We start from the raw sequence: 13,305 nt of genomic DNA, 5'->3' as shown, positions 1-13,305 counted from the left end.
CACACAGGACAGGGCCACATGGGCCACTGTCATAATCAACACCTTTAGAAATAGTACTTTGTAGATCATAGAAAATAAGATATAAAACAAAAGAACAGTTATGAATCACATCCAGTAACTACTGGGAACAGGTAAGTACCACCTACGCAACCCTAACCACCGTAGGAGAATGTCACGCAGGGGACCAGGACCTCACTAGGACCACCTGTATTAGAAAGAACAACCACCTAAGAATAAAATACATTTAGGGGTATAAACAAGAACACCTTACCCATGATGCATGAAACACATTCAGAGGAGTAGTAAAGGAACAAAGCACATGATACAATAAAAATACATTCAGAGGTACCAGAACAATACAATAGCGCAAGAATCACATGATGTCTAAAAACATTCAGAGGTGCAGGAATAAACCACACAATTGCGCAAAACCTACATAAGCCACCACCTGTGGCAGTCCCTAGGCCAACTGGCCTTGTTGGGGCTAGGACGCCCTGAGTCTCAATGTCAGGGGCCTAAATGGTGCAGATGCCCACTACTTGCTGGGCACCTGGGAACATCCCAAGACCTAAACGGTGCAGCGCCCACTAATTGCTGGGCAGCTGGGGAACTTCAAAACTGCGCCAGGGCCCTCACTGAACCTTAGGCCCAACCTGCACCAATGGTGGGAGCCACACAGGCTCTAAAAACAAATTCCTCGCAGGCAGAAGGGGGCGGGCACCGGCAATGTGCCCTGGCGCCCCCTCTAACTAAAAATGACCAAACGCTGGAGCCACACAGGCTCTGGACATCACATGCCCCAAACGTTGGAGCCACACAGGCTCTTAAACTAGATATGGCCGTTGGAGCCCTCAGGCTCTGCACACAATGGCCCCTCGAGCCTCGCTGGGCTCGTAAGTACAACTGCCCTCAAGAGCCTCTCGCGGGCTCTGTAACCATGGTGGGGCGACCCACAGCCATTCAGGGCCGCCCTTACTCAGTGCCTCGAAGCGGCACCAACATACAGCAAGGTGGGCCCTCAAGAGCCCCTCGCGGGCTCTGCAACCACGGTGGGGCGACCCACTGCCATTCGGGGTCGCCCTTACTCAGTTTCTCGAAGCGGCACCAACATACAGCAATTCGGAGCCCCCCCCCCAGCCCTTCCTCACTACGGGCGTCACTCACCGGGGGATCCTCTGGGCAGCGGGGCTCTTCTGTGCTCGCGGTGGGGGCCGGCACCGGCAATGTGCCTCGCGCCCCCTCCGCTCTTCTCACTCGGGGCTCCCTCAGCACACGGGAGCCCCAGCAGCCATTACTCGGCACGCTTTCCTCGGCGTAGCAGCTCCGGTCTCCCTCTCCTCACGGGAGACCGGACGGCACACCATGGCTTCCCCCCGGCAGGGGGGAGGCGGAAACGACGTCCTCTTCTCTTCCCGGGGCTCCCTCCAGATCACCGGAGCCCCGGGCGGCCATTCCCACTCTCCGCCTCTTCTCCTCGGTCGGACTCCTTCATGGCGGCCTCAGCAGACACCCGGGAGCCAGCCAATGGCAGTGCGGCTCCCGGGACGAGCCTCCGATGACACTGACGCCTCAGCCAATCGCGGCGCGGCTCTGCCGATGACGCGGCGGGGCTGGGGCCAATCCCAGTGCGGCGTCACTGAGGGGGCTCGTCGCTCTCCGCCAATGGGAGCGCGGATGCTTCGGTCTCTCTCGGCGATCCCCGGACAAGGGCTGTGATGATTGTAGGCCCCGGGCAGCGGCAGAGAAAAGCGTAATAAGGCAAATAAAGCGCTCTCAAGCGCTGCAGGCAATTCACAGCGCTCCCCAGCGCTGAAGGTCCAGAAAAAGCGCCCTCAAGCACTAGAAGGGGAAAATAAAGCGCTCCCAGCGCTATAGGCAACCAAAGGTCACCAGTCCAGCAAAAGTACAAGTAAAGCGCCTCTCAGGCACTAGTGCCCCCACAGTCCTCCACATAGTCCTTCAGGGGTTCAGGACAAGTCCCTCAGGTGTCCAGGGGCTGGGCAGGGCCCAGGGATTCCCCTGAGCCCAAGCAGCAGCACGCCCCTGGCAGATTCAAGTCCAAAAACAAGAACATTTTGGAAGCGGACACAGCCCCTTCTTATACACAGAAAAGTATTTGAAGTCTTTGTGCAGGCAGTGTGAGAAACAGCTAGAACTGGTTATAGGGAAGTCCTGTCAGTATCAGGGACAGAGGTGACAGTCGCCCAGCGGGGAGGTGGAGCCAGCATTGTGGCAAGCAGGCACAGCCTCATTCACACTCAGGTGCTAACTCCACCCACTTCCTTGGCAGCAGATGTTGCCTTTCATCCACGGGCTGACTCAGACAACCTCCTTGGGGCTCCGCAGCCCCTGTCACCCTCAGACCAGACAGTCAATCCACAAGCAGGCCCAGGCACTCTGGGCCAGGCTCACCAGTCAATCACGCGCCAGCACAAATTACACAAATATACCAACTTCTCAAAGTGGCACTTCTAGACTAGACACAACCATGCCGCATACACCATTACGCAGCATTCAATCTCACGAGTTCGCACATATCAAACTCGACCCTGCACTTCCTACACATCAGGAACTACCATGGGCATACATATTCCCCATTCATTCCTATGGGAGGGCAGGTCACTCACCATACATACACAGAGAGCTCAAGCACTTTACACTGTACCACAGTGAAAAAGTGCGCCAAGTTTCCAATCCTGGACATTCACTTATAAAATGCATTGTGCGAGTTGTATTCTTGTTTTTTTTTTCCAACAAACCCAGCTGACAAATAATTTTACAGATGATAATATTGTATGAACAATGCTCTTGATTTGAAATATGGCCCCTTGCTGTTAAAAGTGCAAGCTGGCGTCAACCATGCTTGTGTAAACATGTCAGTCGAAAATAAATGCACACAGATGTTGTGCTGTTGCAATGGGAATTATTTGCCTAGTAAATGTCTTAACAGTGTAATATCCCATCCTTTTTTGTGCGTATTCTGGTGTATATAGGAACTATGCAAAGGACAAGCATCCTTTTATAAATGAATTAATTGTCTTGGTCACTTTGATTGTGTTTCTTCAATAATTTCCCTCATTAAGTGCATGCAGAGGAGAATTTGCAGATGCATATTTACATCCTTCACGACCTGTTCAAAGGCTGAACAATAGCACCGCAAAATACAATTCGTACACGAATTCGAAATCGAAACATAATTTATTTTTCCTTTCAGATCAGTCTGACCAGGGGCGACCAAAGTGGACCACATCAATCAGCAGCAGGGTCTGGAGGCAAAATTCAATGTGACCACCTCGAAGGCCTTTCAAGTCTATGGTGGGTAAGTTCATAGAAATGTGTAGAGGAATGGGTTAGCTTCTTTCGAAAGATTGGCAAAGTACTGACCATTTTTCCTAAAGAAGCTGCTGGAGGATTTGAGCGAGTGAAATTGGGGGCTGGATTCCAGGATTGTATTATTGTTTTCATGGTACCCCCATCCCTTATTCCCATTTTCAAGAATGTGTTCACTCCGACATAAACCTGAAGAGCAGCATATTCATATTTGCAACGAATTATGCAGTTGGAATTCTGGCTTCTCAAATGTTTCGATGGCCTAGAAATCCATCTAGCACCGGTTAGTTCCATCTCAGTGTCTTGCATCAGCCATGCATTGTGCCCAGTCGTCACCAGAAAGAAGCCATGGATTTTTTAGGTTTTGCTTGCACAGCGCTTATGCTGTGCTTGAGAAATCTATTGTTTTAATATAATCTTAAAAGGGACTTACAGCTTGCCTCTTCTCTTTCCTGGCTTCTCATTGGTTCCTGTGTGTGCCACTTACATTTCCTCCATTTCTATTGGCTGCAGCATATTTTCCTCTATTTACCAATGCTTGTTCCTAGTTTGCTTCTCCTATCAGTTTCCTGCTGCCGAAAAGCTATTATCAGCCACTTTGGTGGAACTATATTCTCATAAAGTTTTGCCTTTTACTATTGCAGCATATTTATATAACAATTTATTCGGGGAGAGGTTGTGGCCTAACAGCTGGAGCAGTTGCCCTCAAAGCTGGGGAACCGGGTTTGAGTCTTAGAAACGACGCTCAGCATCCTGTGATTCTGGGCAAATCACTGAGTCTCCCTGGGCCCGATTCACCGAACTCGTCTGAGACAAATTCCTAAACTTACTAATTTTGATATTCACAGAATACACTTACTACTTTTGGTTAAACTTACTATTTTTGGTTAAACTTACTACTTTTGGTATTCACAGAAGGCATTTAGTAGTAGTAAAGTTAGGAGTCCTAACTTTACCACTACTAAATGCCTCCTGTGAATACCAAAAGTAGTAAGTTTAACCAAAAGTAATGTTTAACCAAAAGTAGTAAGTGCATTCTATGAATACCGAAAGTAGTAAGTGCCTTCTGTCAATACCAAAAGTACTAAGTTTAGGATTTTGTCTCAGATTAGTTCTGTGAATCGGGCCCCCCGTGCCTAATAAAAATAAATGTGTCCGTTTGTAACGAAACTGGTGCTCATGTAAAGCGCTCTGAAACATGATATCTTCAGGTCGAGTTTGCGCTATATAAAACTCCCCCGCCCCCACCAAAAAAGAAAAGAAATTATCACCCGAAGAGATTAAGTGAATTGCACAAAAACACAGGATGTTGCAAGGTTCTGCGGAGACTCAACCCAGGATTCTCAGCTCTCGAGTCAGCAGCTCTGGCCTCTGTGCCACATCCACTCCACTCAGGTGTTATCTGTCAGGGAGCTTTATCCTGCTCCCGGACGATGATTGATGTAAACAGCCATCATTCATTACATAGGTGAAACTGATGCATTACCAATGCTTGTTCTACTTCTGTCCCGTGGTTGGTTGCTGAGTACGTTCTTCTTGGAAGTGTAGCATTGGAGTGGGTTGGTCACAGATGCCTCGTCTATGCATGTTTAAGTTATATACTTTTGTGTTTTATGGCAATTTATGCAATGTTATGTAATACTAGCTTATTTCACCCTATTATATGTTATCAAGATGTGCTTACCACATTTCTACTAATTTCTATAGCATCGTAGTGCTTGCAGGTTGTTGGTGCTGTATGTGTAAGGTTCAGAGATCTCACTGAACTGAGTCATGGTTATGTGTTTTTTTTGTGTTTGGTCAGTGTAGATTTGTCTTTTTAATGTATTGTTTATTAATAGTTTGTTCTAGTTAATGGGAAGATATGATGCGTCCAAATCTGACATCTTTTTTCATATCAGGCAATGTACTGACCCAAGAGAATCACTACATATATTAGCAGCTTGTGTGGTGAGAATGATTCTTGGCATTTGCTGTTCTAAATAAATGTGGCCATGATTTTAACACCTACCCTTTGCATTCTTACTAAAGACCTCTACAGCCTACTTCCTCAGGTGTTGCACTGAAGCTTTATATTTGCCTCAAACCACTAGTCAGTATTGTCAAAGTCATTGGGGCCCATTAGGATGGCGGGCGGACTTTGCCCGCCCGCCATCCTTGCGGTAGTAGGGACTGCCCGCCATAAGGGCGGGGGTCCCGTCGGCAGCATTAGGATGTGCCCGCCACAGTGGCGGGCGCATCCCGCATTCCTACCATTGTGGCGGGCGGTGCACTTAGCGCCGCCCGCCACAATGGCAGGAAAGCATGCTGTGCACTTCCATGCACAGCATGGCAGGCCTGCCATGCTGTGCTTGGAACTGCTGGGGGGTACCATAGGTACCCCCACCCTCCCGGAGTCCCTGGGGGCCCGCAACGGGCCCCCGCAGGGATTCATTGCATGCCTTTCCATGGCGGCATTGCCGTCATGGAAAGGCATCCACAATTGTCCATCATAATATGGCTGGCGGTGTCTGATAGAAACCCCCACCATATTATCAAGGCGACCGGGGCGGAAAAGCGGCGGCCGGTCTTTCCGTCTGCCGAGGTCCCCTTTGCCATACTAATATGGCGGGGTGAAAACAAATGCGGATGTCGGGCGGATTGCCCCCGCCAGGCTGGCGGTGGCTACTGCCAGCCTGGCGGGGGCAATCCGCCCGACATCATAATGGGCCCCATAGTGTCTGGTTTGCATTTTGAGTCTTGATAAACATTATTTTAAAACGTCTGCTGCAGTGAAAAAAGCAAAACAAAATGATTATTTCTGTATACACTGCATCAGTGAGATAAAGAAGGAATGCGTGATGAATGAGTGTACTTTTGAGACGTTCCATAGTCCCTCATGCATTGCAAACGATGCACTACACAGGAGGAGCAATGATACACCAAACCTCCAATAGCATGCTGAGAATTCTTCACTGGGCAGATCCAAAGCCAACTCTACGTATATTTTCATAAACTTCATATCATTAAATGTTGTAGACTGCTGCACAGCCAGGCCAAACCTAAAACGGAGCCAGTCTTTTGCACGCCTCATTTTATTGGTTCTTTGTTTTCAAATGATCCATCAAATAGCATTAGAGCCTGAGTGGATCTATTACAGTGAACCAATTTTGACTGCTTTATAATACTTCAGAACGGATGCCTGTTTGAGTTTGCAGCTATAGCGATGACGTGGAAGGTTTTTTTGTGTGCCCCATATCCTGCAAGTGTCATGGTTGATGCACACTGTACTTGTGAATTCAGTGAAGCTTCTAATGCTCCTTAATCATTATTGATGGAGTTTAACAAACGGTTTACAGAATGATTCATCCCATGCTGCAGCCATGCATATCACACATTTGCAAGTGAAGCACACCACACTGTACCAATTGTCTGCACTCTTACTCAATCTGAAGCTGGGATGAGGACGCAAACCCAGATGACAAAACAGAAAAAGGGAACCCATCCTAACTGCAGCCATCCTTGCTCTAAACTCTTCTTATCATTTTTTGCTCAGCTCAAAAAGGTTAAACTGAAGCTTTGCTGCATGCCCATATCATCTCAACTAGATTACACAACAAAGGCAACCCCTGTTCACCACCTTGGTAGCTGGGCACGAGCAGTCAGGCTTATATTAGAGACAATGTGTGAATTATTTGTACAAACACACATAGTAACACAGTGAAAACACTATAAATGGACACCACACCAGTTTTAGAAAAATAACCAATCTTTATCTAAGTAAAAGAAGACCAAAACGACAATAATCCAACATGCATGAGCAAAGATATCACTTTAAAACAAATTTGCAAGTTTAGTGTATCAGAAACTATGGATGCATTGATTTTAGCGCAAAGTACCTTTGATGCGTCAAAACCAGGGAGGAAAACCAGCCGAAGAGGAGGTGAGGCTCCAGAAACCAAAAGCGAGGTGTCCGTTTCTTAGTCCTAGAGGAAAGGGGGCTGCATGGCAGAAGTGTTGCGTCGATTCCTTACTGCAGTGCAGTATCGATGAAGAGAGGGTGTTGGGGTATGATGCGTGGACATTCCAGATGCTCTGGATCAATGCGAAGGTGGCAGGGGAGGCACAGCTCGACTTTCCAGCCACAAAGCTGGTGATGCGCTAATTCTTTCAGCCGCACAGCAGGACCGGCGTCCGAGTCAGTGCGGGTGTCTCAGGACTCGGGTTGCAGCGATCTTCCAGGCACACTTCAGGTGCTGCATCGATTCTTTGGCTGCACGGCAACGATGCATTGATTCTTCAACCACATGGAGGGGCTGCGTCGGAAAAATGGGCACAGAGAGTCTCTCTTTGCAGCATAACCACCTTTAAGGGCTCAGAACTGGAATTGGCATCACTTTGCAGATTAGAATTCCCAGCAGAGGAGTTCAGGGGTGAAGGTGAAGTCTTTGATGGCCCTGAGACTTCTTAACAGGAGGCAAGCACACACAAGCCCTTGGAGAATCCTGGCATACAGGACACAAGTAAAACAAAGTCCAGTCCTTTCCTTCTCCAAGACAAAAGCAGCAAGCAGCCCAACCCAGCAACAAGCAGGTTGACTGTTCCACTCCTCAGCTTCTCCAGCTCTTCTTCTTGGCAGAATCTCCTTTAAGTCTAAAAGTGTTCTAAAAATGTGGGGTCACATACCAGTCTCTGACTTTGAAGAAGGCAAACTTCAAAGGATAGTCTTTGTAGTGCACAAGGCCCTGACTTGACCTGACCTGGCCCCAGACACACTACAGGTACTGGAGACAGCTTTGTGTGAGGACTGGCACAGCCCTGTTCAGGTGTCAGTGACCGCTCCTCCCACCACTCTAGCACAGGAAGACCCATCAGCCTGGTGATGGGCCATCATGATATGCAGGGCACACCTCAGCTCCCTTTGTGTGACTGTGTAGAGTGAATGCACAAACAGCCCAGCTATCTTTCTAAACCAGACGTGGATTCCTTAGTGTGCATAGTATGTTTGTATTTGTATATATGTTTGTCTGTGTGTGTGTGATAGTGCATGAGTTTGTAAGTGGGATGTGATGGTGAGTGATGTGAGTGTTTGGTGATGTGTAGTAGAGTGATGCTGGGTGTCTGAGTGATCAAGTGTTTATATAGTAGTGAATGAGTGATGCTGTAATTTTTTTGTTATTTGTTCAGGTGGTGTGGGTGCTACGGGGATGTCTGTTGGGGTATGTGTGATGCTGTGTGCAAGAGAAGGTATGTATGGATATAAATCAGGATCTTATAATGCTCCTCAACCGAACATCTTTTTTTCACATGGAATGCACGCTCCCCTACCATTCCATTCAGTCTACCCCATCACTAAGCAAATTTGATGCAATTCACTAGAGCATTATCACTGCAATGATTGATGTGCAATAACAGGTCATGCTCCCAGTTGGTGACATGCACCACATTCAGCAGAAATTGATACATTTCTGCTACACCTTGTGCTGGCTAGTCGCCAGAGCGACCTGAAGAATGTTATAAACAGAAAAAAAGCTACACAGGCTGACCCACAGGTAATTTAGCAAGGGAATCAATTCAACACTAGACCCAAACTTTAGTGAAGTCTACGACATCACTCATTGCTGAGCAGTGCTCCACTGGTGGGAGAGTGTATAAACCCCAATTCTTACCATACACTCACACACAGCGGCATCTCTGCTGTCCTCTTTAGCAGAGAGACAGCCACAGACTTGGAATTCAACGTTGTTAAATGTACCCTACTGGCTTTTTTATAATGAGACTTGACAATTGGATCACAACATCTGGCAGGGTCCGAGATTTTGCAAGATTAAAGGATGGCTATCATAAAGTCAGGCCATACAAACCCTAAACTTACAGTACTCAATATGTCAGGCATTAATGAATCAGGCACAAGTCTGAGTGATGTATGAGCAATCAAATGCAATTAAATAATAACACAAAAGTCACGTTGAAAAGGTGTGAGAAATTGGGTTATTGGTTGACTGGGGTGTGAGCACCAACTACTATCCTTGTCAGCGTAAGGCACAAGTAAACCCCAAATTAATCTGTGCTCAACCCCTTGGTAGCGTGCAGGGACCAGTCAGGCTTAACTTGTAGGCAATGTATAAAGTATTTGTGCAACACTTCAAACAGTAAAACAGTGAAAACAAAAAAAAAAGGGTCTCACACCTAGATAGAAAAAATAGAGTAGAAGTTAATAAATAAAACAAGACCAAAACAACAACAATCTAATCAGTCAAACCGGAATTTTGAGTTTTTAAAGAATAAAGTGTAAAATAGGGCCTAAAAGCAAAACGCACCAACCACGAGTATCTGATAGCACTAGACCCGGTTTAAAGTCAAAAGTTCAGGCTGACCATGATGGAGCGTGGGTCGGATAGAGCTCCATTGGGAACGCGGAGGTCAGGCAAAACTACGACTCCATTGAGGAGCAGAGTTAGCCCCTGCGCCACAGCCCAAATTTGTTATTTAAAAAAACAACTTACCTGCTCTCTGGTGTCTCCAGGCTGCACTTCTCCTCACTGTGGTGTCTCCTCCTTGCTGCCATCCTCATTGCAAACCCCTACGTTTTCCATCTTGCGTGGACTGCGCTGTGGAGTGGGGGTGTTGCCATCTGCTGTTGATCTTAAAACAGTGCCCCTTATTCTTCTGCAATGGAAGAACTTCGTAGGAGGTAAAATAATACACCTTATGGTCAATAGTATGATAGTGAGTGAGAAAAACTCTCTGGGTTGATAGAAGATATAAGCAACAAAGTCTAAAAGTAAAAGGAAAAGAAGGCTCACCAAAAAATCTAATTGCTGATGCGGACTAACTCAAAGTCTTCTGTCTCTATATTGTACACAGTAGTTCTTGCGAACAGCTAACAGTGTAGAACCAGATCTAAAAATGATTCTGGGTTAATGCATTACAGTTGCCAGTCATGCATTTTGGGTGCTACATTTGTTTCAAAGAGATAGGTGCAGGCCTCCTGGAAAATGGTATTGAAGTTCCTCAGTACAAGTCGCTGGCGAAGACCCGGGCACAGGGACCACCGCTCCGGCAACCGCCAGCAGTTCCAGCAGCAAAGCAGCAACCGGAGGCCCACCCAGCAGCCCCTCGATGCTCACCCGGCCTCAGTTGCGGCGGGGAGACTGCATGGGCCCTGCTCGCCGCCTCTCCCAGTGAAGCCCTGTGGAGACCCCGAAAGGCGTCAGTGCTCCCCATGTGTCCAGGCGCCGTCCTTCTCCCCGCTCTCCGTGTTCAATGTTTAATAAAGGTGCTTTGAAGATGCACCGAAGCACACCAAACCTTATCCCAGTAATTGAAATACATTAACCACATCCAATAAATTGTACGCGAAAATTGCTAGCAGGGAAATTTGGAATGAAAAATTCAAATTATGCATTTCATGAAGATCTCCCCTCTGTGTAAAACCGCATTCCCCGTGAGGTAACATCAGCGCTCAGGCAATAATTGAATAGGGATTAAAGATACATCCAACCCAGACATAGCCTTAGCTATCCCCCCGGGCTATCGCTTTATAGGAATTAGCCGTGAGGGTTCAGAACAAGGCGGCGGCATAGCCGTTATTTTACGGAAACATCTTACCATTACCTCTAGGAAAATTCCAAATTTAGAGCCTATAGAGGCTCTGTATTTCTCCATCACCGAGTCATCAGCTGCCATATTTTCAGGACTGTTGGTGTATAATCCTCCTCGCTCTCATCAGTCGGCACTCACCTCGCTAATAGCCACCAGGGCTGACCTCTCTTTAAAGCATTCCGACTTCATTGTTTTGGGAGATTTTAATCATCATGTGGATTCACATGATTGTATACCTGCTAAAAATCTTCTTGACGCTATGTTAGGCCTGAACCTATCCCAAAGGGTGAGTGGCCCGACCCATTCTGCAGGCCACACCCTCGATCTGATTTTTTCAAATCTGTCTGACCTTAAAGTCCTTCCGTCGGTGCCCCTCACGTGGACTGACCATTATTTAATCCCGTTTGAGGTGTCCATGTCCAAGTCACCTAGGATAGAAACTCTTTGTAGAGACAAGGGAAGAAATTGGCACAAAGTTACCTGCTCTGCTTTGGAACAGGGATTTAAAGGCACTCTGGCTTCTCCAGTAAATGATCTTAATGAACGTGTGGCTACTCTTAATAAAGATCTTCTCGATGCTATCGAGCAAATTGCCCCCCTAAAAAACCTCTCCTCTTTAAGATCTAAACCTTCGGCCCCTTGGTTCACTCAGATATTGCGAGACAACAGAAGCCATTGTAAGAAACTGGAGCGTAGTTGGCGCCGTGGTTATGACCCGGAGGCTAAAACCCGCTATAGATCTGCTCTAAAAGAATTTCATAAACTGAAACGTACGACCATGAAAGAGTACTTTGCAGATAAAATTAAAAGTGCAGAAAATTCCACCAAGATCCTCTTTAATATTGTTAAGGAATTCGCTAATCCCTCTGCACTGGAATCCCCAATTATTCCAACCCAGTCACTCAGTGAAGGACTATCCGACTTTTTTTATGAAAAGATTAATAACATCACTGTAAACTTCCAGCACATTTCGCACGCTATACCGCCAGTTCAGGTCAGTAACCGTGCGGCAGTGTTCACCTCATTTCAGCCACTCATGGAAGACCATGCTTTGTCTCTGTATCTGAAATGTAAATCTGGCTCTCCCTTGGACCCTGCCCCTGCCCTTGTTTTGAGTGACTTAGCACCAATGCTGATCAAGCCCTTGTTAGACATCTGGAACTCATCTTTGCAGTTGGGTCTTTTTCCTTCCTTATGGAAACAGGCACTGTTGATACCTATTCTAAAAAAATCAGGTGCCGACCCACTATGCTTTAATAACTACCGCCCCATCTCACTGCTCCCCAAGCCCGCAAAAGTGCTGGAGAAAGCGGTACAGGAGCAGCTGTCTGAATATCTAGAAGTTAACCATCTCCTCCATGATACACAGTCAGGATTTAGGCCTGATTTTAGCACTGAATCAGCATTGCTGGAAGTGTCTGAATCTATTCGCGAGTGTGTGGATAGGGGCGAGGAGGCCATGTTGGTCCTCCTCGACCTATCCGCAGCATTCGACACCATCTCACATGACACTCTACTGATTCGCCTACAGGAGGTGGGTGTAGGAGGAACTCCCCTGGCTTGGGTGAAATCTTTTTTGTCTGACAGATTTCAGCAGGTCTCCCTTGGACCCTTTGTTTCTTCCAAGAAACCATTGAGATGGGGGGTACCGCAGGGATCTGGCCTCAGCCCCCTTTTATTTAATGTTTACCTAAGGCCTCTGGCGGAGTTAGTTGAGGCATGGGGCGTCAGAGTGATCTCTTATGCTGATGATACTCAGCTTGTGTTCTCTTTTAGGGATCACTCTGACAGCGCCATGGCTCACTTCCGCCACTGTCTGGTTGACATCGCCTCATGGATGTCCACCAACAATTTAAAATTGAACACCGACAAGACTGAGGTGCTATTTTTTAATCAAAAATCTCCTATCCCCTCCAACACCTGGTGGCCCTCTCAACTCAATCCCCCCCCTGTACCTGTGCAAGCTGCTCGCAACTTGGGTTTCCAATTTGACACAGCACTGTCCTGTAAAACCCAAATCACTAAGGTTTCATCAGCCTGTTTTGGTAAACTCCGAATGATTAAAAAAATCATGCCTTTCATACCTCTCGAGTCCCGCAGAGCAGTTGTACATGCTCTAATTACATCCCACCTGGATTATTCCAACAGCCTATATGTTGGCGCCCCTGCATATCTCATTAATCGGCTGCAACTTGTGCAGAATTCAGCAGCCCGGCTGATATGCAACATCCCTTATCGCCACTCGTTTTCACCCTACCTGGCCAAACTCCATTGGCTACCTGTGAGATATTGCATTCAGTTCAAGGCCTTAGTCCTTGCCTTTAGAGCTCTTAATGACCGTGGCCCGGCTTTTTTAAGGCATAGAATCAGGCGATCTCTTGCTACGAGGGA

At 47.1% G+C, this 13,305-nt stretch overlaps 1 protein-coding gene across 6 annotated transcripts in view; it reads left to right on the top strand.

The window, feature by feature from the left end:
* The window catches only part of ENOX1 (ecto-NOX disulfide-thiol exchanger 1), a 2,394,477-nt gene that overhangs the window by 1,049,755 nt on the left and 1,331,417 nt on the right, over nucleotides 1–13,305 (top strand). For 4 of the 6 annotated variants that reach the window (XM_078657297.1, XM_078657294.1, XM_078657296.1 and 1 more), the window contains exon 4: nucleotides 3,215–3,315. The gene's annotated coding sequence lies outside the window, so the exon portion shown is untranslated. Of the gene's footprint in view, nucleotides 1–3,214; nucleotides 3,320–13,305 lie in introns of all 6 variants that reach the window. The other 2 variants (XM_078657299.1, XM_078657298.1) reach the window with 1 other exon arrangement.

Source organism: Lissotriton helveticus, chromosome 8 (assembly GCF_964261635.1).
Source record: "Lissotriton helveticus chromosome 8, aLisHel1.1, whole genome shotgun sequence".
NCBI classification, from domain to species: Eukaryota; Metazoa; Chordata; class Amphibia; order Caudata; family Salamandridae; genus Lissotriton; species Lissotriton helveticus.
Note: the sequence above shows the minus strand (reverse complement) of the source record. Positions and strands in the feature narration are given on the sequence as shown.